We start from the raw sequence: 25,688 nt of genomic DNA, 5'->3' as shown, positions 1-25,688 counted from the left end.
ATCATAGTATTTGCACCTTCTTTTTTGGTTGTTTGTTTGCTTAGTTTTTCTTATTTTTTTTCACTTTTGATCTCATTTTTCTTGCACAGGATGATGAATATGGAATATATATTTAGAATAAATGCACATGTTTAATGTATATCATATTGCTTGTTGCCTTGGGAAAGAGGGAGGGGGAGAGATTAAGAGAAAAAGATTTGGACCACAAGGTTTTGTGAAGGTGAATGTGGAAGACTACTTTTACATGTATTTGGAAAAATAAAATGTTATTTAAAAAAAGAAGTCCTACTAAATTCTTTTTAATGACACAGATATGGTGTTGATGCCAAAACCAGTAAGGTCAAATCAGAGAAAACTAATTATAGAACAATTTCCATAATGAATATTAATGCAAATATGTTAAACAAAATATTAAGAAAGAGATTATAGCAAGTCATTTTCAGGATGACCAAGTAGGATTTATACCAGGAATGCAGGGCTAGTTCAATGTTAGGAAAGGTATTAGCATCACTGATTATACCAATAACCATATGAAAAAAAAAACATATAATTATCTCAACAGATACAGAAAAAGTAAAAATTGTAATGTCCACAGGAGAGCAGCCATGATGGTAAAACCTTGAGTCCATGTCATATGTCATGTTAAGGGAAGTGGGACTATTTAGCCTGGAAAAGAAATGACTTAAACTAGGGAGGAAAGATAATCATGGTTCTCAAGTATTTTAAAGACTGTCACATGGAGAAGAGATTTGATTTATTCTATTTGGCTGCTTAGGACAGATTAAGGTACATTGAATAGAAGTTGCAATAAGGCATATTTAGTTGATATCAGAAGGGGAAAGAAACTCCTAAGAATGGAACTGTCTAAAAGTAGAGGTGGTGAATTTCCCCTCCATGGAAGCCTTCAAATAGAAGCTGAATTATCAGATATGTTATAATAATAGTTGGTTTCATATATAGTTTGACTAGATGGATCCCTTCCAATTCTGAAATTCTGTGATTTTTGAAAGCTGTTTATTTTCAAAACATATGCATGGATAATTTTTCAGCACTGACCCTTGCATAGCCTTCAACATCCCCCTCCCTCACCTGTATGTGCAAGAATGTTCGTGGCAGCCCTCTTTGTAGTGGCTAGAAACTGGAAACAGAGTGCATGCCCATCAATTGGAGAATGGCTGAATAAATTGTGGTATATAAATGTTATAGAATATTATTGTTCTGTAAGAAATATCCAGCAGGATGATTTCAGAAAGGTCTGGAGCAACTTACATGAACTGATGCTAAGTGAAATGAGCAGGACCAGGAGATCATTATATACTTCAACAACACTACTATATGATGATCAATTCTGATGGACGTGGCCCTCTTCAACAATGAGATGAACCAAATCAGTTCCAGTAGAGCAGTAATGAATTGAAACAGCTACACCCAGTGAAAGAACTCTGGGAAATGAGTATGAACCACTACATATCATCCCCAATCCCTCTATTTTTGTCTGCCTGCATTTTAATTTCCTTTATAGGTTAATTGTACACTATTTCAAAATCCGATTCTTTTTGTACAGCAAAATAACTGTATGGACATATATACACATATTGTATTTAACATATAGTATTGGTCAATCTGCCATCTGGGGGTGGAGGGGAAGGAGGAGAGAAAAGGTTTTGCAACGGTCAATGCTGAAAAATTACCCATGCCTATATCTTGTAAATAAAAATCTGTAATAAAAAAATTACCCTCCCTCTTCCTTAGGTGGTAAGCAAACCAATATATGTTATACATGTTAAAATATGTGTTAAATCCAATATATGTAAACATTTATACAATTATCTTGCTGCATAAGAAAAGTCAGATCAAAAAGGAAAGAAAATGAGTAAGAAAAAATGCAAGTGAACAACAACAAAAGAGAGAGAGAGAGAATGTTAGGTTGTGATCCATGCTCAGTTCCCACAGTCCTCTCTCTGGGTGTAGATGGCCCTCATCATCACAAGATCATTGGAACTGGTCTGAATCCTCTCGTAGTTAGAGCCATGTTCATCAGAACTGATCTTCACATACTATTGCTGTTGCCATGTACATACAATGATCTCCTGGTTCTGTTCATTTCACTTAGCATTAGTTCATGTAAGTATCTCCAGGTCTTCCTAAAATCATTTCCTATAGAACAATAACATTCCATAACATTCATATACCATAACTTATTCAATCATTCTCCAATTATTGGGCATCCACTCAATTTCCATTTTCCTGCCACTACAAAAAGGGCTGCCACAAACATTTTTGCACATGTGGGTCCCTGTCCTCCTTTGGGATACAGGCCCAGTGGAGATATAGCTGGATAAAAGGGTATACACAGTTTGATAAATTTTTTGAGCATAGTTCCAAATTGCTCTCCAGAATGGCTGGATCCTTTCACAACTCCACCAACAATGTATTAATGCCCCAGTTTTCCCACATTCCCTGCAACATTAGTTATTATCTTTTTCCTGTTATCTTAGCCAATTTGAGAAGCCAATTTTAGTGGTACCTCAGAGTTGTCATAATTTGCTTGAAGTTCTGTGATTTTTGTGAGAGAACTAGGCAATAGCACTAGACTTGGTAAATGATAAAATAGTACAGCTCTTTCAAGAAATGATTATGGATTTAGAGTTCATTACTTACAGAGGGAAGATTTTGAGAAGTAGCATAGATATGCTAAGACATAACTAGAATGGAGAAAATTGAGTAGTTAGGCTTAAATTGAATTTTGAGCGATGAAAAAAGTGAGATACATATGCCAAAATAAAACACTAAAGCAAGACCTTATGGAGACTTTAATCCTAGGATAAACTTTTTTTTTTTCAAATGAATTTGACAACTAACAGGAGTCACTAGTTTTTTGAGCAGAAGGATAATGTGATAAAAAGCATGCATTAGAAAAGTTTCTCATATAGTGGTGTAAAAAATAGATTAAAATGAGGGGAAAAACTGCAGGAAAGTCTATATAAGAGCTTATAATGAGGGGCAGCTAGATAGCACAGTTGATAGAGCACCAGCCCTCAAGTTAGGAGAACCTGAGTTCAAATCTGGCCTCAAACACTTAACACTTCCTAGATGTGTGACCCTAGGCAAGTCACTTAATCTCAATTGCCTCAGCAAAACAAAAGAGCTTATGATGACATCTGACCAACAAGGTAGTCATTTTGTATATAAGGCTAGTCATTTTGTATAGTCCTTAGGTTCTCTTTAATCTCTCCAAATACAAATTTTACCCCACAAATAAAACTATTTCAACCTTTTCCACTTTTGAGAATACCAAGAATCCAAACAAGTTAAAAATTCAATTAATAAAGCTTATACTCCAAAGTCCTAAATTTCTAATGAGTGATCATTCTATTTTATCCCCCATCATCAAGGATCCCAGTAGCAAGGTTACCCAGGTCAGATCCAGCTTGTAAGCAGATTTAATCCACACCCTTACTTTCTCTCCCTTTTCTCAGTGCCAAACTCCAAAAGACAGAAATTTGTTCTGGACATAATAGTCATCTTGCAGCACTCTGTAGTAAGAGAGAGCTCCATAGAAATGGGGGGGTGGGGGAAGAACAAGAGAGTAAACATGTACACATTATAATACAACTCAACTATACACTCTGACAGAGATCCAAACTCCAAACACTATAATTTTGCTCAGGCTGTGTGATAACCATGGTAGAACTTTATGATGTTTGTCCACAAAACTGAGGGCATAAAACAGGGAAAGATATATAGGTAGAGCACTGTGTAGCAAAGCAAAAAATCTTGGAGAAAGAAGATGAGCAGCTTGGGCCAGCTCTCACCTCTCAGAAGTCATGAGTGGCAGACATCTAGTCCTACTGGTGAAGCTTGATTTATCCAGTATAGGAAGAAGAGGAAGAGGAGTAGGTGCTTTATGCCTCAATCGCAGTAAAAACCATCTCTAAAGCAGATAAGGACAGAAAGTGAACAAAGGGGGAAAAGGCTGTATCTACCAAAGGTCTCAGGAAGAAGAAAAGTCAAAGACTTTAAGTATAAGCAAATGAACTAACAAGAAAGATATTAACAAATGAAGCAATATCCAATACTAAATATACATGCACCAAGTGGTATAGCATCTAACTTTCTAAAGGAGAAGTTAAAAGAGTTGTAAGAAGAAATAGACAGCAAAACTATAATACTGGGAAATCTCAATCTTGCACTCTCAGAATTAGGTAAATCAAACCATAAAACAAATAAGAAAGAACTTAAAGAGATAAATAGAATATTAGAAGTTTGGTATGATAGATCTTTGGAAAAAACTGAATAGAAACAGAAATGAGTACACTTTCTTCTCAGCAGTTCATGAAACCTATACAAAAAATGACCATATATTAGGACATAAAGACCTCAAAATTAAATGCAGAAAGGCAGAAATAGTAAATGCATTCTTTTCAGTTCATGATGCAATAAAAACTACATTCAACAAAAAGCTAGGGTTAAATAGACCAAAAAGTAATTGAAAACTAAATAATCTCATCCTAAAGAATGATTAGGTGAAACAGCAAATCATAGATAGGCACAAATAATAATTTCACCCAAGAATGACAAAAATGAGACAACATACCAAAATTTGTGGGATGCAGCCAAAGCAGTAATAAGGGGAAATTTTATAACTTTAGAAAAGCTTACTTGAATAAAATAGAGAAAGAGAAGATCAATGAATTTGGCTTGCAACCTAAAATGCTAGAAAAAGTCCAAATTAAAAACCCCCAATCAAATACTAAATTTGACATTCTGAAATTAAAAGGAGAAATTAATAATATTGTAAGTTAAAAAACTATTGAATGAATAAATAAAACTAAGAGTTGGTTTTATGAAAAAAAAACAATAAAATAGATAAAACTTTGGTAAATCTGATTAGAAAAAGGAAAGAGGAAAATCAAATTGTTAGTCTTAAAAATGAAAAGGGAGAACCTTCCATCAATGAAGAGGAAATTAAAGCAATAATTAGGAGTTACTAGGCTCAACTTTGTGCCAATAAATTTGATAACCTAAGTGAAATGGATGACTACCTCAAAAAAGATAGACTTCCCAGATTATCAGAGGAGGAAGTAAATTGCTTAAATAGTCCCACTTTAGAAAAAGAAATAGAAAAAGCTATTAACCAACTCCTTAAGAAAAAATCCCCAGGACCAGATGGATTTACATGTGAATTCTACCAAACATTTAAAGAACGATTAGCCCCAATGCTTTATAAACTATTTGAAAAAAATAGGGAATGAAGGATCCTACCAAATTCCTTTTATGACACAGACATTGTAATGATACCTAAACCAGATAGATTGAAAACAGAGAAAGAAAATTATAAATCAATCTCCCTAATGAATGTTGATGCTAAAATCTTAAATAAAATATTAGCAAAAAGATTACAGAAAATTATCCCCAGGATAATACACCATGACCAAGTAGGATTTATACCAAGAATGCAGGGCTGGTTCAATATTAGGAAAACTATCAGTATAATTGGCCATATTAATAACCAAATTAACAAAAACTATATGATCATCTCAATAGATACAGAAAAAGCATTTGATAAAATCTAACATGCATTCCTATTAAAAACAATTGAGAGTATAGGATTAAATGGACTTTTCCTTAAAATAATCAGTAGCATCAGATGTAATGGGGATAAACTGGAACTATTCCCAGTAAGATCAGGAGTGAAAACAAAGTTGCCCACTATCTTCATTACTATTCAAAATTATATTAGAAATGCTAACTTTGGCAATAAGAGTTGAGAAAGAGATTAAAAGAATTACAGTAGGTAATAAGGAAACCAAATTATCACTCTTTGCTGATGACATGATGGTATACTTAGAGAACCCCAGAGATTCTACTAAAAAGCTATTAGAAATAATCCACACTTTTAGCAGTTTCAGGATCCTCAACAAACCTACATAAATCATCAGCATTGTTATATAGCAAACAAAATCCAACAGTTAGAGTTACAAAGAGAAATTCCATTTAAAGTAACTGCCAATATTATAAAATATTTGGGAGTCTATCTGCCAAGGGAAAGTCAGGAACTGTATGAGCAAAACTACAGGACACTTTCCACACGAATAAAGTCGGATTTAATCAAATGGAAAAATATTAAGTGCTCTTGGATAGGTCGAGCAAATATAATAAAGATGACAATACTTGCTAAACTAATCTATTTATTTAGTGCTATACCAATTAGACTCCCAAAAAACTATTTTAATGACCCAGAAAAAATAACAACAAAATTCATCTGGAAGAACAAAAGATCAAGACTTTTTTTTGTAGGTTTTTTTTTAATTTAATAGCTTTTTATTTACAGGTTATATGTATGGGTAACTTTACAGCATTAACAATTGCCAAACCTCTTGTCCCAATTTTTCACCTCCTACCCCCCCACCCCCTCCCCCAGATGGCAGGATGACCAGTAGATGTTAAATATATTAATATATAAATTAGATACACAATAAGTATACATGACCAAACTGTTATTTTGCTGTACAAAAAGAATCAGACTCTGAAATATTGTACAATTAGCCTGTGAAGGAAATCAAAACTGCAGGTGGGAATGAATATAGGGATTGGGAATTCAATGTAATGGTTTTTAGTCATCTCCCAGAGTTCTTTCTCTGGGCGTAGCTGGTTCAGTTCATTACTGCTCCATTGGAATTGATTTGGTTGATCTTCTTGCTGAGGATAGCCAGGTCCATCAGAACTGGTCATCATGTAGTATTGTTGTTGGAGTATATAATGATCTCCTGGTCCTGCTCGTTTCACTCAGCATCAGTTTGTGTAAGTCTCTCCAGGACTTTCTGAAATCATCCTGTTGGTCATTTCTTACAGAACAATAATATTCCATAATATTCATATACCACAATTTATTCAGCCATTCTCCAACTGATGGGCATCCATTCAGTTTCCAGTTTCTAGCCACTACAAAGAGGGTTGCCACAAACATTCGTGCACATACAGGACCCTTTCCCTTCTTTATGATCTCTTTGGGATATAAGCCCAGTAGTAACACTGCTGGATCAAAGGGTATGCACAGTTTGATAACTTTTTGAGCATAGTTCCAAACTACTCTCCAGAATGGTTGGATTCGTTCACAACTCCACCAACAGTGCATCAACGTCCCGGTTTTCCCACATCCCCTCCAACAATCATCATTATTTTTTTTCCGGCCATCTTAGCCAATCTGACAGGTGTGTAGTGGTATTTTAGAGTTGTCTTAATTTGCATTTCTCTGATTAATAATGACTTGGAGCATCTTTTCATATGACTAGAAATAGTTTCAATTTCTTCATCTGAGAATTGTCTGTTCATATCCTTTGACCATGTTTCAATTGGAGAATGGCTTGAATTTTTATAAATTAGAGTAAATTCTCTATATATTTTGGAAATAAGGCCTTTATCAGAACCTTTGACTATAAAAATATTTTCCCAGCTTATTGCTTCCCTTCTAATCTTAGATCAAGACTTTCAAGGGAACTAATTTTAAAAAAAATCAAATGAAGCTGGCCTAGCTGTACCAGATCTGAAACTATATTATAAAGCAGCAGTTAACACCATTTAGTATTGGCTAAGAAATAGACTAGTTGATCAGTGGAATAGGTTAGGCTCAAAGGACAAAATAGTCAATAACTTTAATAATCTAGTGTTTGACAAACCCCCAAAACCCCAGCTTTGGGATAAGAATTCACTGCTTGACAAAAATTACTGGGAAAATTGGAAATTAGTATGGCAGAAAGTAGGCATTGACCCATACTTAAAACCATACACCAAGATTAGATCAAAATGGGTTCATGATCTAGGCATAACGAATGAGATTATAAATAAATTAGAAGAACATAGGATAGTTTACCTCTCAGATCTGTGGAGGAGGAAGCAATTTGTGACCAAAGAAGAACTAGACATTGTTACTGATCACAAAATAGAAAATTTTAATTCTATCAAATTGAAAAGCTTTTGTACAAACAAAACTAATGCAGCAAGATTAGAAGGGAAGCAATAAACTGGGAAAATATTTTTATAGTCAAAGGTTCTGATAAAGGCCTCATTTCCAAAATATATAGAGAATTGACTCTAATTTATAAGAAATCAAGCAATTCTTCAATTGATAAATGGTCAAAGGATATGAACAGACAATTCTCAAAGAAATTGAAACTATTTCTAGCCATATGAAAAGATGCTCGAAGTCATTATTAATTAGAGAAATGAAAATTAAGACAACTCTGAGATACCACTACACAGCTGTCAGATTGAATAAGATGACAGCAAAAGACAATGCTGAATGTTGGAGGGGATGTGGGAAAACTGGGACACTGATACATTATTGGTGGAATTGTGAATACATCCAGACATTCTGGAGAATGATTTGGAACTGTGCTCAAAAAGTTATCAAACTGTGCATACCCTTTGATCCAGCAGTGTTACTACTTGGATTATATCCCAAAGAGACTTTAAAGAAGGGAAAGGGACTTGTATGTGCAAGAAAGTTTGTGGCAGCCCTCTTTGTAGGGGCCAGAAACTGGAAACTGAGTGGATGCCTGTCAATTGGAAAATAGCTGAATAAATTGTGCTATGAATGTTATAGAATATTATTATTTTGTAAGAAATAACCAGCAGGATGATTTCAGAAAGGCCTGGAGAGACTTACATGAACTAATGCTGAGTGAAATGAGTAGGACCAGGAGATCATTATTTACTTCAACAACAAACTACATGATGATCAGTTCTGATGGAAGTAGCTCTCTTCAACAATGAGATTAATCAAATCAGTTCCGTTTCTTCAATAATGAATAGAACCAGCAACACCCAGCCAAAGGACTCTGGGAAATGAGTGTGAACCACTAGATAGCATTTCCAATTTCTGTTTTTGTCTGCCTGCATTTTTTATTTCTTTCATAGGTTAATTGTACATTATTTCAAAGTCCGATTCTGCTTTTGCAACAATATAACTGTATGTATATGCATACATATACATATATTGTATTTAACATATACTTTTAACATATTTAACATGTCTTGGTCTACCTGCCATCCGGGGGGAGAGGTAAGAGAAAGGAGGGGAAAAATTGGAACAAAAGGTTTTGCAATTGTCTATGCTGAAAAATTACTCATGCATATATCTTGTAAATAAAAAGCTATAATAAACTTTATATAAACAAAAAAGGTAACAAACAAAGTAAAGATGATTTCCAATCTAGTGAAAAAAAAGTTAAAGTATCTATGGGAAAATTCTGCAAAATAAAGAAAATAATTAATACTCGATGAGACAGAAGATCTCATAGATTTTGAGAAGAGCATGAATCACAGAACACAGTTTCTAAATGACTTAAAAGAGAAATAAAAATTATTTGAGTAGATTTCGTGATCTACACAGCAGAAGTAATTGGCAGAATGAGAAAAACTTGAAGCTATTATGGTGGATTTCATTTCTCACTAAAGAAATAAAGAGGAATACTGATTGGGCATGCAAATATGTAAAGTTAAAAAAATCTGAAAGAGATTTTTTGTTAAATGAATGTGAGGAGATAAGGGTGAAAGCAGAAGTAGAATACCTATAGTAGAAAAGCAAGCTAGAAATATCACAAACTAAAACATACAACACCCTGCCTATAGGTAAATATCTTTTGAGTACTAAAAAAATGGAAGGGTACATTAAAAAAGGAAAGAAGGAAAGGATGAAAGGAACCATGTGATGTAAATTAACATTTTGTAGGCTAACAAAGAAAAAAATAAATCATCCCTCTGTGAAAAGAGACCATAAAAGAAAATGGAAAATGAGGCAAGGAGATGAATTGAAAAAGATAGAAAGAAAGGAGAAAAACCTTCCTTCAGTGGTTGAAGAAGGTAACACTGTTGAATGGCCTTGTAGATGATGAGAAATGTTCTTTAAAGGGAGATGGAGACCTTACAATGGATACTATGCTAAGAAAAATGGAAAACACACAAAAAGAAAGACTATCTTCAAAAATTTAACATATCCAAACTGACAATAGAAAAACTAAAATAAGTCAGTCTCAGAAATGGAAACAAACCTACTTGTAAAGGAACTACCCTCCCAAAACAGTCTCAGCCTTAATGGATTCGAAGGCAAATTCTATCAAACTTTTAAAGAACAATTAGTGCCCATATTACACAAATTATTCTCAAAATTAAGAAAGAAAGCACCATACTAAAATTCTTTCAAAATATGAATAGAATCTTTATCTAAGAATCTAAGCCAGAGAAGAATAAAACACAGAACTATAGATGAATATTCATGAATATTTCAAAATGTTAAACAAAGTCTGGTCAGACTAATGGATTTTTTTAGAAAAAATATTCATAATAATCAAGTTGGATTTGCAGGATGATTGCAAAGATAGCACAGTATTAAGAAAACAATCAACATAATTGTATGAAAACTTAAAATATCTTAAATCATGAAGATCTCAATAGATACAAAACAAAGCATAACATTCATTTTTGCTTAGAAAACTTACAAATAGTCATAGAAGAATTTTTAATGTTATTAAAAATCATCTATTTAAATCCAAAAACAAGCATTATAGACAATGGCAATTTGCTAGAAACTTTTCCAATAAATATTAAAGTAAAACATGGACACTGAATCTTCCCACCATTATTTATTACAATTCTGGATATATTAGCAACAACCATAAAGCAAGACAAAGAACCAAAAGCATAAATATTATCTCAATAAAATAAAAATGACAACACTGCCATTTTACACTTTTAATGTTATATCAATAAAATTATCAAGTCGATACTGCAAATGTGATGAGTACAGAAAAGTTTTAAAAAAATTGTTATGAATTGATGCAAAGTAAACTAAACAAAGCCAAAAAACTATATATGAGGACAATATAAATGGAAAGAACAACCACACAGACACACATAATCAAAAATGAACATTGAAAAATTATAATAAATAAACTTGATTCAAAAGCAGAGTTAAGAAGATGTTCTGAAGTCTCTCATTTACAGAGGTAGGAGGGAAATGTGAATTTCACATGTGTTCTAGGACTTTTTCAGACGTGATTAGTTGTTTTAATTTCTTTTTCTCTTCTTTTTCTCTTTTTTTTGTTTTTAGATATAAATATAATTTGTTATTTAGGATTGTTCTTTGGAAGGGAGAAGAATACTGGAGAAAAACATTGATTTAAAAAGCAAAAGATTTCAAAAAATTAATTTTTGAAAGAGCAGAGGGAACAAACAGTGAAAAATATGTGGGGGAGGAGGGTTACATAATGCCTGAAGGAAAGGAAACTGGTATCCAGCTATGGCCAGATCTGTCCTCTAGAAGTCATTTGAAACATACAGTTTGAGAACAGTGAAAACTTAATTCCCTCATTATGGAAGGAGATCAAGACAATTTTGACGTCCAGCTGGGATAAGGGCTAGCATCAAAGGAAAAGGATATATAAAGTGAGAGATGATGAAACATAAAGAAAAATAAAGATTTGTAATCACCAAAGATTCTGGAAGAAAATTCAGTTTAAAAACTTGAATATAAGAAGATAGACCCACAAGTGAGAAATTTAAAAAGTATAGAAGAAGGACTTTAGAATATCAAAGCTATTTTTAACATTTCCAAATAAATATTTCAAAACAAGGAAAAATAAAATAATACTTGTTAAGACTGAGGAGCAAGCATGGAACCACAATAGGATATTCCTGAATTGTTCAAGAAAAAATTAAAAAGTATAAGAAAATTTATGGTCTGAGCAGCAGAAGTAATTAGAAGAATAGAAATAGTTGAATCCACCATGGACAGTCTCTCCAAAGGGAGTGGAGAAAGGACTAATAGAGGGAGAAGACTAAGTGAGGGGAGAGAGACAGAAACAGAGAGAAAGAGAGACAAACAGATAGACAGATTTGCCACACTCTGAGCAAATTTCCTGTTGCAATATTTTTATGAGGTGGAAAAGTAAAATTCTGCCACAAACCCAAAGGTCAGTTTATGCAGGTCTGCTTTCCACAGTGTGATGAGGGATGGAAGAAGGGGTACTGCGAGTATTTGGGTTTAGAGATTCTTCTAAGTTATTAATTCATTAGATTTTTCTCTTATAGCTGCAATTATTTTATTTCTTGCACATAATCCTGAAGAGTTGTAAGAGGTCATAAGGATCAGAGAAAACACACAGTTCTTTTTGTTGGTCACATGATCCAGAAGTTCCCATTTCATTTATAAAATTATTTTGACTTTTTTTTAAATTCTTGCTTTTCTTCCAGGAACTCTACTTGATCTTGTAGTCAAATTGTGTTTTTGTTTAATAATTTCTTTGAACATATTTTGGAATCATTATATTCTTCTTAGTTTCTATTTGGGATTTGCACCTTAAGCATCATTCTCACTAAAAAATAGTCAAATTGTTTTTGTTTTTCTACTCATTCTTCCAAACTTTCATTGTTTCATGGATGTGGATTTTGCAGTAGGGACAGGCTCTGCACATTTCTGGAGAAACTATTTAGGCTTTGATTTGTCTTATTTCCCAGTTTCTTAGGTCTTGTTCTTGCTTTCTCTGGGCTATTAAGTGCGATGTACTTCAAGTTCCTCAGAGCTGGTTCAAACTTGAGACATGCAAACTGTAGGCCCCAAAGCACTCTGAACTAGGGTGAAATATAATTACCACCCTCCTGATCTGAATTCCACAAGCTTCTGACCCTTATTTGTGTCTATGAAACCTATTTGTCTGTCTGACTTTGCTAAGAGTTCTGGTGCTCTTTTCTAGAACTTAAACACCAGCAACTGATTGAAAGACTCTGAAACTTCAGTGTCATATACCATATATGATATATGATATCAGATCTTTAATCTGAGCTTCCTATCTTGATGATTCTGATGCAGGCATTAAACTGACCTTGAAGCTGAAATTAAAACCCTTCTCTATTCTTCTGGTCAGAACCAACTGGCTGCTGCCCCCTTCTTCTCCTCTTTGCCTCAGCCTTAAGCCTCATGACCATTTTGTTTTCTAATCTGCCATCTCCCAGGCCCTTTCTCATATCTGTAATGCAGTTCTGGGGTGTAAATAATATCATTTGGTACTTTTCCCCACTTCTTCCCCAGGAACAGGTCCTACTGTTCTGGATCCAAGATCTCTTCTTGCCCTACTACATAGTCCTAAGCCCTAAATTGGTCCCCATATTGGAAAGTTTGACACAATAATCTATTGCATGAACCTAGTTTCCCGTTTTTACAGACCCCTCTCAGTCTCTGTATTCCAAACTGGACTGGAAAAATTATTTGCTGTGATTTCCCCTTAAATTCCCCAATGAAGCCTTGTTCTGTTTTGTTTTCTGGGTCTTTGTGGAGTACTTGTAGGAGCATTTGTATGCATATCTTCTTCAAATCTGACACCTTTGGAGTCATCCATATTTAACTGAATCTATGTTCTGCCCTTCAAACAGATTATCTCAGTACATTTAACTGAGGGGCAGATTCTTTCCAAGTCTTAAAAACAATCTTGTATCTCTCATCAGTTATTTTTTTTCTGATAAGCTATATTTCTTTTCAATCTGATTTCATCAGTATTCCTTCTACAAATGTTCTTTTACTGCCCTTTTCAGCAATCAAAATTTCCAAATTCAAAAGTTGTAGTACTTCACATAAATATGAATGGAATAAATATGTAACAAGTTAAATATAATTAAGTATAGGGTAAGTAAATAGCCCCTTAAAAGTAAAACTAGTAGAGGAGAGGGGAGAATAGCCTACATGATCTATAAGATCTCTTCTAGCACAAGCATCTTATGAAATCTCCTTTGTGAAATATTACACTTATTAGCTAAAAAAATCTGTAAATATTCTGATCATTTTAAACACTTTTTGTACAAATTACTCAATAATAATAGAAAATTTGATGTGCAAAGCCTCGTTAAACTCTACAAATTGGTTTATTAGATTATCTCATCTTCTTTGTACATTATACTCTTTACTTGTCCATTCTGGACATCAGAGCCCTTTTGAAAACTTTGCCAAATTGGTGATGACATTGCAGAAGGGTCTCCTAGGAACTCTCAAATTAAATATAACAGCACCAGCATATTTTCTTTTGCTGTTCTTTCTTGATCCAACTCTTTCTTTTATGGAAACCAGTAAGAAACAATGCTAAAAAGACAGACCCTGAAGTCTTATCTTCCAAGGCCAACAAGTAGACTTGAGAAAATGAGAATCATTTACTTTGCTTCTTGTATGTTCTTTTCTGTTATAGGTAAAAGTTATTAATCTGGAGGCTCCAACCTTGTGAATTTTGAAAGTTTGGGTGAGTGAATCTCTGGAATCTAAGTATATGTCAGGCTTTGACTGCACTGATGTCACAGAGTGCAAAGAGTGATTTTCAGAAGTAATTATCAGGATCTAGTCTAATAGTAGTTGAAAGAAAGAATCATATAATATTGATGACACATTTCAATGTGTCCTTGGTTTGGGGGCTATGCTATGTAAAAACTGTGCTGAGTAACCTCAGTCTCTCCAGAGATCATTGTGAGACAAGGGAGAGTGTGACCCTGACACATTGGGGGAAAATATTTGTACTTTTGTTATTGCTATATCTTCAAAGTAAATATCCCTATATAAAAGTTACTTTATATAAATTGTTAAATGGAATTGGGGTGCTATTCACAGGAATTTACACAGTGGTAGAAACACAGCTAGTTGAGTTTGATCAAATGATATTATAGAAGAGATTTCCCAAAACTCTTCAGGGGGAGGGATCCTAGAATTCTGAGGGGAATTCATAATATCCTGGTTGTAGGATAATAATCCAGAGAATAAAATTAAATAAAACTTCATGCATATGAAAACAAAACAATTCACGAAAAAGTACACTATTCAATCAAATGATATATATTTAATCAAATTGATAGAATTGGCAACTTTGAAGATTGAGTTCTACTTAAATGAGTCAGAAATGATGATTATTTCTCCAGTCAGCTCAAATATTTCAGTAATAGTCCAACTAGATAGGAGCTATCCTAATACAATTGGCTCAAATAGAGCTTTTTTGGAGAGAGAACAACATATTAGTTGACAAAAAAATCAACTTCTTCTAAAAATAACAATTAGTACATTGGCCCCAGACTTTCTCCTTGACCTTGACCTGTCTGTGATACCCAAGAAGTAGGAGTTAATTAGCAAATTAGATGGGAAAAAGTTATGTTTTGATTTTTCCCCCATGCATGCAAAAAGGTTACTAGGATAAAGAAAAGGGGAAAAATAACATGACAGACCTCTGACTGTGAGCCAGACCACTCAGACTTTTCTGTGTAAAGCGGCAACCATGGCACAGAGTGGGCAGCCTGCCATAGTAAGAATTCAACAATTCCCGGGCATGGAAAAAATGTTGTGAAAGTCACTTAAAGAAAAAAATGCCTACCCAGTCATTGAAGAAGATGGAAACAAAACATAAACAGATCCAGAAGCAGGATATTTTGATTGCTGAAGTTTAGGAAATGTGGAAAATAAGGAAATGAGATGAAATAAGAACTGAATCTAATTACTCTTTTTAATCTAACCATATACAAAAATTAGATGTTCACGGACTCCCAGGGAAAGTTCAGATTCTCACAGATACTTCAGGACAGGTTCTAAGCAGCAGCAAATAAAAAGGACCTGATACTTCAAGACCATAAAGCAGTGAAGTCTTTGAACTACTTTAAAGTGAATAAAATAACTGAAAATATCTTTAAAAGCTTCTATAATCCTGCAGACATTGTTTCTGACTTCCATAAGTTTTCACCTATATGAAACACTTATGAAAGCCTAAAGTTTCATTTATTTTTTCTTTGTTTTTTTGATTATTTTCTTATTTATGTTAGTGCTTAGGAAAGACAAAAATTTCAAGTGTATTCTATTTATTTTAAGAAAAACTTCTATAGCCAAAAACTTTCACTTATATAGCAACTGAATCTTCACTCTTTGAAGGCAATGTACATTGAATGGGATGGCCTGAGTTCTGGGAGTGCTGATGAATTGATCAAGGGATATATGGAAATAAGGGTAAAATAATTGCTTCTAAATTCCCTATCAGGAGATTAAAATATGAGCTGTGTTTGAGACCCTCTGGACCCTCTAAGAAACAGCTTTTATAAAATGTAAATTTTGGACTCTAGCACATAGTAGGAAAACAATGAGTTGATCAAAAGTTCAAAGCATACTTGATCTCAAATATGCTGAATGCAGTAATTAAATTTTTACTTCCAGTGATTAAGATCCTGTAAAATGGGCTGGTATTGAAAGAGAGGAAAGGATTTCAGAGGTCCATTCTACCACTGAAATTTCAGGATTTCCTTAAACCAAGAAAGACACACCTCCAACAGTTTAAGTAGTATGTCGAGTGGCTTAGGCTACTATCTTTTCTTTTGTCATTATCAGAATAGATACAAAAATAATATAAGTAAATTCACTCGCCAAAGGGTTAATGTTCAACTGCTTTCTGAAAGAAATGTGCCTCATCTTCAGGCACAACCACATCTCTGACATTCATATCCCTGAAGATATGAATCTCCTTTGAATGCCTAAACTATTGCTCCCTTATTTTAACAAAAAGGGATACATTTGGAAATGATTGAAAACACACTGTCAACTTGTTTCTGACCTGGGTATCTTGGGTTTAGGATTTGCTCTTTTTAAACTAGTTCCTGTGGAGATAGATTGGTCACTGTGGGCAAAAGGGATGCAGTCACTACCCCTGAATTCTTATGGAACATTTATCTATGGGAACCAGATGCGGAAACAGTTCAAGGATCATAAGAGGTGATGTTTCTTGGAAATTCTTACTTCATAAACAGTACAGAAGGAAGTGGCACAGACAGGACAACCAATTTTTCATTTCAGAAGCCTGATGTCTAACATCCTTAATTGAATCAAGACTTTGCAGGACTTTTGATGCTTTGGTGAATATTCACTTCTTATCACAATCTGAATAAATATCCTTTGACAATGTGAACAAGGCATATTTGAAATGGCATTGAAGATGAATGTAAATGAAGTGTCCAGGTAATAACATGTTCATGGAGTGTTTCTAACACTCACAGAGTGTTATGGTTGATCGATTTCAGATGTCTACTTTTTTTTTTTTTTTTTTTTTTAGCAATGACAGATTGATTTGAGACTAGGAAATGGAAAGTAAGGGTGGATCACAAATAAATTTAAGTCACTATTCTTGTCCTAGCAATGCAGACTAACTACAGTAAATATAAAGTTTGTGGAGGAAATGTTTTTCTTTATTACTAAATAAATGCCCTTCTTTATCTGAAGAATGAGTTATTTGAAGTGTACCATTATTTCTTTCAAGAACCAAGTCCAGAAATCTTTGTGAATTGTACTGAAATAGATAATGAATACTTTACACTTTTACTTGATGTATTATACACATTAATGATCCTAACACAACACCAAAAATAAATGGATTTTATATTATATGTAATCTGTATATGTGCAAATATATGTATACATGCATTTGTTATACACATACACATGCATATGTTTACATTTATACATGAATATATACATGATATTAATAGTAGTGAAAGATGGGATCTGATAAATCATGTCTGAACAAAGAGAAATATCTATTGAAGTTAAAAAATTTTTTGTTTTGCTTTATTTGGGTTTTTTTTTTCAACTTATTACCATATAAAACCCCTTACCCACCTTATAGTACAGACATTTTACACAAGTTAAAACATCTGATAGGTGACTCTAAGCTAAATTTGATTGTATTTTACTATCAAAACATGAGCCCTTTGCCAAACTTAGAAGAAAATGCATCTTATTCTTTTACTATAGCCTCCAAAGACAGCCGCAAGATTATAATTCAGATTGTCGACAGACTGAGTACATTGTGTTCACTTTCCTGTTCCCTTTGTAAATATTGCAATATGAAAAGCTATCAGTAGGAAGTCCTGGGACAATCAGATGGCAGCAATCATCACGAATGTAAACAAATTTAGAGCATAATAAGAAGAGTAACCTGAGAACTGGAAATGAAGCAATAGATGCATTCATTAGATAGAATCAAGAACCTCAAGATAACAGGACCTTTCTCATCTATCTGTTGTTGGATATTCAGTGAATTAAAAGTCACCAAAGGTTCTGTCCTGAACATTGAAGTTGCATACTAAAAATAAAATAGCAAACCCCCCACACACACAAATTTAATTCTAATCAAATTCAGTGAATATCACACCTATGTGAAAAACATCAACACCAACTCTATTCTCATTTCCCTTTCTAACCAAAATTCTCTAATATTACTGTCTATATCTCAAATTATTTGACTCATAGTCAGGTAGAAATAAATTAATTATGAAAATTAATTACACTAGTTGCAGATATTTTCAAAGTATTTTACCCATGCTTACGTTTACATAGCTGGCCTGAGAAAATAGAGAAGATTCTGTTTTGAAATTGAGAATATGCAGGAAATAAAATTGTGCCCAGTTTAGTTACTATATGACAAATATATGGAGAAGAAGAAAGTTCCAAGAAATCAATATGCATCATTTTCAGATTCTATTTCCTATGTAGTCCAGAGATTGTCATCATGTCCTTTAGATTATAAAACCATTATGCCCTATAATTTTGTATTTTGCTCAAAGAAAGGAAAATTCAATCCCCTGTAAGAATTTCAACAAATCTCATTTTGATTCAGCAAAATAGGTAGGGGAGTAGTTGCCCTATTTAGATTTCAACAAAAGTTGAAGGTCTGAAATGGATAAAAATCAAAGACAATGAAAGGTGTAGAGGAAAGAATTTAGATACAAATCAACGTTTTCCATCTTCGAAAGTGAGAGGTCTAAATAATTAGATTTGAAGAAATCAACAAAGAACTTACCACCAGTCATAGGCTGAATTCACAATTTTCCTCACCCACTCATTTACATATTCTCAATTGAGTATGGGAAGTTAAAAATTAATAAAAGATATAAATATAGCATATTTCCATATACACTTGCATGTGTTCATCCATTTATCCATGGATACATATATATTCACATACCATACATCCATACATCAATTCATACATACATACACAGCTATCATTTTAAAATATCTGCTAGTGCTAAGCAAGAGTGATAGAAAGAAAGGTGGCCAGTTTGAGGAGCTAACCAGCAAACAACTTGGGGGTTCAGAAAAAAATTAATAATTGATCATCGTAAGAAAACTTGGGTTTACAGAGGAAAGAAGAAGTTGAATAAGGAAGGTTGCTGAAAAAAAGAAAATCTTCTCCCATCCTCTGCCAGGAAATTACAAAATAATTTCAGAACTAACTCTTTTAGGAAGCCAAAAGGAAGAAGTTTCTGCTAATCTCAAACTAAGTGTCATTACCCTAGCTGAAAAGAGCATTTGAAGCATCCCAACTGAATAGAGCATAGTAACACTTCAGCTAAACAGAAATTATCCCAGAAGAATGTGGAAAACAATACTGAAGCTGTCTATTGAAAGGGAGGAGAGGGAAACAAGTGAATCAACCTGTTCATTATATATGACATACTCTTAGAAGAGACCTCTAATAGATTAGACCTCTGATGAGCCTGGTCTGTCAGCAGCTGCCCAGAGACCTATCTAATAGCCTAATAGCCTAGTAGGCCCCTTGCAATAGCCACTGTTTAACAGACTGCTTACCCCTCCTGGAAGCAGCAAGACCTGATGAGGAGCCAGTATGGTCCCTTAATGACTAACCCAGCAACAAATTGGCCCATCCACCTAAAATCTCATGCCACAGGATGAACAAGCCTAGATGAACCATTAGTCTAGCAGAAATAGAATTCTTTGTTAAAAGCCAGACCATCTGGATAATGGAGAAACTTAAAACAAACTTCAAGAGGACCTCTGAAACCTTGACCTCTGACCATTGAAAGCTTGCAGTTCCAGAGTTGTGGGTTGCTCTAACATGTATGTCCCCTCACTAACTACCAGTGTACTGGGTATTCTGCCTACTCTTCCCTCTTCTGATTTATTAGAGGTATTTCTGGAAAAGAATATCCCTAGTGAGAAGGGAAATGATTCGTAATTAGTTTATACTATTCAATTTGAGTAAATGTTTTTGGGCAGCTAGGTGGTACTGGTCTTGAAATCAGAAAAAAAAAAACATTTATTTATTCATGATTCATATTCAGCCTAAACACATACTCACTATCCTAGGAAGATCATTTACATTTTCCCCTTCATTCCTCATCTATAAAATGAGCTTTAAAAGGACATAGCAAATCACTCTGGTGCTTTTACCCAAAAAAGTCTCAATGAGGTCACAAAGAATGGATGAAACAACTGAATAACAATACTATTATTTGAGTAATTGATTTTACTTGAGGTCTAATCTAGAGTATTGACTGTTAAGGGAACTTTGGTGAGGAGGAGGTTCATAAGCTAGTGTATGAGAGGATAGACTATACCCATAGGATGATCCTTAGAATATTGGGAATAATAACAGCCATTCCTCTGTGGACCCAAAATGCCAGTGCCAGTGTTACTGTGAGTTGATCAAGTGAGACATGTGAGGATGTCATAGTTCCTAAAGATTTCACTCTGTAACTCAGTTTTAATGAAAATAAGGTATATGTTCTGCCAGCATTTTTTCAGTCCATATCGATGCAATCAGATTAAGATTTCAGAATGTCACTAATCAGATTTATTTGAAGCCCATTAAAGGAAATCAAAAATAGGAATTTAAAATAGCATTTGAATATAGTATTTCCATTCTTTTAAAATCCAACCATATAAACTAGATAGTTTAGATAGTTTAGAAACTAGATTTAGATTTAAAACTACATAGGGAAATCTTTGAAAGCTCATGATTTTTATAAATTAAGTGAATCCATTAAGCTGTCATAATTTCTATGGCTTACCATCTTTGCATTTGGAGAACATATTGACATGTCTTTAGTAGTTTCCATATTCAAGGTCTGAAACATTTTGTTATCTAGCTATATTTTTACAAATAAAAAAACTAAGGCCCAGGAAAGTTAAGTGAATTATCTGGTATCACACAGATAATAAGTGGCAGAGGTAGGATTTAAAACAAGTGTCTTTCACTACAAAGCCACATCATGCTGACTTTACCTGTTTGATATCTTGAGCAGTTCCTAAATATGTAAGAACTATCATGAAATAAACTTAAAAATAAAACTTTTTTCTAACAAATTTACCTTTTCCCAGCAGATAAAGCACTGGCCCTGGAGTCAGCAAGGCCTAAGTTCAAAATCCAGCTTCACACACACTTAATACTTCCTAGCTATATGATCCTGGACAAGTCAATTAACCCCAATTGTCTTGCCAAAAAAAAAAAAAAAAATTAGCTTTTCCCAATCAAAAAACTCCAAAGACTGATGTCATTTAATATGATTTTTTTATTTTGTTTTTCATGACATGAACAACAATGCTGAGATATCTACATTGTGTGTTAATGGGTTTCCTATTTGTAATAATCTCATTCAATGTCTTCTCAAAAAAAAAAAAAAAAAAACAGGAGAGAGAGAGAGAAATAAGAACATCTTGTATGTAGAGGGTAAGGAAGGGGGAAAATTTTAAACTTGCAGTTCTTTATAGCTAATAAATTTAATCTATTAGCATGTGTATGTTTTGCATATATATCCTATATAGTATATGCACATAAATATTATTTATATAATATATAATTGCTATATATTATGAATGTATATTTGTGAGATATATATATATATATATGAAAAATATATATTTCTGTTGTCTGTTTCTAGAAAAACATGTGTGCTATTTCAGTTCTTGGTGCTTTGGAAATGATAAAACTCCCTGCTTGCTTCCATTCCACAATGTGTGATGCCTGCATGCTGAAAGGAATTTGATGCCTTGAGATGATAAAGCAATCACTTTACTCACTCATGAATAGGGAGTATCAATGACTCAACAAAGCCTTTCAAGGGAGTGACCTATTCTCAGTATTTTTTTTTCATTAGGTGAAGGGCTTGTAAGTACTCTTGAAAACTCTCATTGTAGTGATATATTTGGCTCTTGCATAGATTGTCTACTTTCATGTAGCATTCCAGGGTTCAGTTAGTTCAAGTTTGAACTTATGCTTCCTGAAGCTTCTTCTGATTTTGTGTTGCTTTATCTGATCTTACTGAAAAAAACCATCAATCACAAGATAGATGTTTACTACCCAGGAGGAAATCTTGTGTGTTCAAAAGGCCCAAAGGTCCTAGGCCCATTGAGTGAGCTGACCAGTGTCCAGAAAATTTCTACACTGGAGAAGGTGACAACTCTAAAAAGAAGGAGCTTGTGTCCTCATTTAACTGGCCACTAGATGAGGAATTTAAGAGTATAGTGTAGAGTCAAAGTGAAATTTAACAATACCTATTCAGCAGCCCCACAAATTATAAGTTTAAGTCATAACCTTTCCAAAAAGATCGCTATAAGCTAATTTTCTGAATCCTGTTTTAAGTCTTTATGTCAGTGAACGCTTGTGTTTGTTCTATATTGAACATTCACTTTATGTGCATTAAATACATGCCTGGTCTCTCATATCTGATTTATATTGTATATTCATTACCTTCTACCTTTCCTCTTTGGGAAGAATCTAGACATTAATCAAAACCTAAGCTTAATAATTTTTTCCTAAAAATGCAGTTTGGGATATTACAAGATGAATATTATGAGGGAATGATCTTAACCCCCTCTGATTAAGGCCTGGACTCTCTTGGGACTGAATCTCCTCTGATTATATGCATTATTCTAGAGTTGAGAGGGGCCCTTTAGAGAGAGGGAAAGAAAGAAAGATTGATACTTTTAGCCAAAAATTACAATAAAACCATTCATTATATTTATCCCACCAAGCATGTAGACTACAATAAACCAAATACTAGATTTCAAGCAATACTTCTAATCTAAATATCACTCAAATGTCCCTAATCCATAAATGTCCATGGTTTACTTACTTTTAAAAGGAAGTCTAGCAGTATCACTAATAAGAAGTCATACTTCACATATATTGACAAATCCCATTATGGTATGGTATAAAGAGTTCTAGACTCTGAATCAGAAGACCTGGATTTGTCCTTCCTATTCATGTATAATTGTTCCACAAGCATTTGTTAAGCATTTAGTTAATAAATTCAATGATCACTTACTAAATACCTGCCAGGATTTGTGCTAAGTACTAAAGATACAGGAGAGAAATGAAATAGTTCCTATACTCAAGGAACTTATATTATAACTGGAGACAACAGGTGTGTACATAAATACAAAGCAATTTGTGGGAGGGAGGAAAAGCAGGGAAATGTAATCAGGTTGGAAAATAAAAGCCTCACATCGAAAGTTACACTTGAATTTTTAAGGAAATTATTCATTCTAAGAGACAGAGGAAAGATAGTAATCTAGCCCAGGCATGGAATTAAGTTTTCATAAAGACGCAGAGAGGAAAAATGGACTATAATATATGAGGAATAGTAAGAAGGAAAATTTGGATAGACTACAGAATGTGAAAAGATAATTATTTAAAATTGTATATGACTAAGTGCTTGTATTTGAATCAAAAATATTTTGTCAGTAATAATCTACAGATGATCTGACTGATAGATATTAACTCATCTAAATACTTTATCTTATAATTTAAAATAATTTATCTTATAATTTAAGTAAAAGGAGAAGGTCTAAGAAATGATTAATCTAAAACATCACCAAGCTGAATCTGGCATATAAGTCTCAAAATTCCTAGAAAAAGTATAGGATAATCCAGACACTTTTATAGTGACTTATTATCCTTTTTTCCCCCTTAATTTCCTCCATATTTATGGGACAAACTATGCTGAGTCCTGAGTCTACAGTTTCACGTCTAGATCTGATGACAAATAATGGCTTAGGGTGAATTTTGCTATCTTCTGCCTCAACAGAGTTTGTTGCTGTATTCTTTTTTCTTGGGGTTTCCATGTCTGGAGTATATACAAATAAGAACCAATCTCAATACTCAACTCCACCATCCTATGGCCAATATTTTAACCCAGATCTGCATAATTTTAGTATATCTCTCCAATACCTATAAAAATACAAATATTTTTTCATCCAGATTTTGGCCTTCATTCTCTTCACAAAGACCATCATCTGATACCAACTGTCAGGATCATAGAATCAGAAACTGAGAATGTAATGTAATTGGAAGTAATTTTAACAGATGAGCAAATTGTGTTCCAAAAGATTAAGTGACTTGTCCAGAGTCTGACAAACTAAGTATCTAATGTAGCTCTCTACCTACTGTTGGGTTCCCTGTCACATCTATAAATAGTGGACATCTTTCTTGGCATCCAAATTCCTTAAATCTCCTTTTTTTGTTTAATTTACCAAGGAGTCTGATTAGCTCCCTTGTGGTTAATCACATCATTGAAATATGTTGTCATTACATGGGTCTTTGCCATTCTTTGGGATTCTTGTAAAATGCTAATTTATATAGTCACTTTTCTACTTAGTGTGGAGTGGTTTTCTGTTGATCTAATAGCTTGTATTTTGCTGGAAGATCTCTTGGAAGGATTCCATCCTCTAGCTGGAGATTTTCACAGTAAACTTGGATATAATGTCATATTTTATTCTTCTCCATATTCATCTTAGTCAGTGTCATATATAGATGGTAGATCTTCTTCAATCAACTTCTCTGTCAAATTACAGATTGACATCTTACCTATAATCAGAAATTCCAACCACAGGTTAACAAGCAGCTATATACATTGATGTCATATTTAATAGCATTAAGGCATATACTCACAAGGTCATATGAACCTTATTCTCATGCCTCAGGGTACCCATTGAAGACCTATGCTTAAAAAAAGCCAAGTTCTCCTATTGCATCCAGGGCCATCTCCAGTTATCCTGGTCTAAATCACTAGGACCCAGATGGCTATGGAGGGGATAGTAAGGCAAGTGACCTTACACAGCCCTCCTTCACTTCAGTCTAATCCAATTGCACATCATAGCATCATGTTCCCTCTTTGAAAATAACACTAAATCACAAAGAAATTTATTTTAAAATAATCCTTGTGTATATGTATAATTTTACCATTTGTTAAATATGAAAGCAAATTTGCCTACTAATGAAATGGATGTACTTGTTTATCTTAATATAAAAAATTAAATCTTTGCAGAATATTTGGTACCTTTTATTGTTGCCAAAATTTCTGTGACTTCCCCCATATTCAATTATGCAATCCCATATGAGATTGTGAATTATAGTTTAAGAAACTGGACATGCCAAAGAGTTACCAAACCACGTATAACCTTTGATCCAGCAGTGTTTCTACTAGGCTTATATCCCAAAGAGATCTTAGAGGAGGGAGAAGAACTCACATGTGCCAAAATGTTTGTGGCAGCCCTTTTTGTAGTGGCAAGAAATTGGAAACTGAATGGTTGCCCATCAGTTGGAGAGTTGAATAAGTTATGGTATATGAACGTTATATAATATTGTTCTATAAGAAATGACCAGCAGGATGATTTCAGAGAGGCCTGGAGAGACTTACATGAGCTGAACCTAAGTGAAATGAGCAGAACTAAGAGATCATTGTCCATGGCAACAAGATTATATCAATTCTGATCAATTCTGATGGATGTGGCTCTTTTCAACAATGAGATGATTCAGATCAAGTCCAATAATCCTGTGATGAAGAGAGCCATCTACACCCAGAGAGAGATCTGTGGGAACTGAGTG

The 25,688-nt window shown here is 33.8% G+C and overlaps 1 long non-coding RNA gene across 1 annotated transcript in view; it reads right to left on the bottom strand.

Annotated features, from left to right (window-relative positions):
• Positions 1-21,362: 21,362 nt before the first annotated feature.
• LOC116423267 overlaps positions 21,363-25,688 on the bottom strand; it is a 43,445-nt gene continuing 39,119 nt past the window's right edge. The window contains exon 3 of the long non-coding RNA XR_004233799.1: positions 21,363-24,668. This is a non-coding gene — a long non-coding RNA (uncharacterized LOC116423267). The remainder of the gene's footprint in view (positions 24,669-25,688) is intronic.

The sequence above is a fragment of the Sarcophilus harrisii genome, chromosome 4, assembly GCF_902635505.1.
Source record: "Sarcophilus harrisii chromosome 4, mSarHar1.11, whole genome shotgun sequence".
In the NCBI taxonomy this organism is placed as follows: domain Eukaryota; kingdom Metazoa; phylum Chordata; class Mammalia; order Dasyuromorphia; family Dasyuridae; genus Sarcophilus; species Sarcophilus harrisii.
This window is presented reverse-complemented; position numbering and strand designations above follow the sequence as displayed.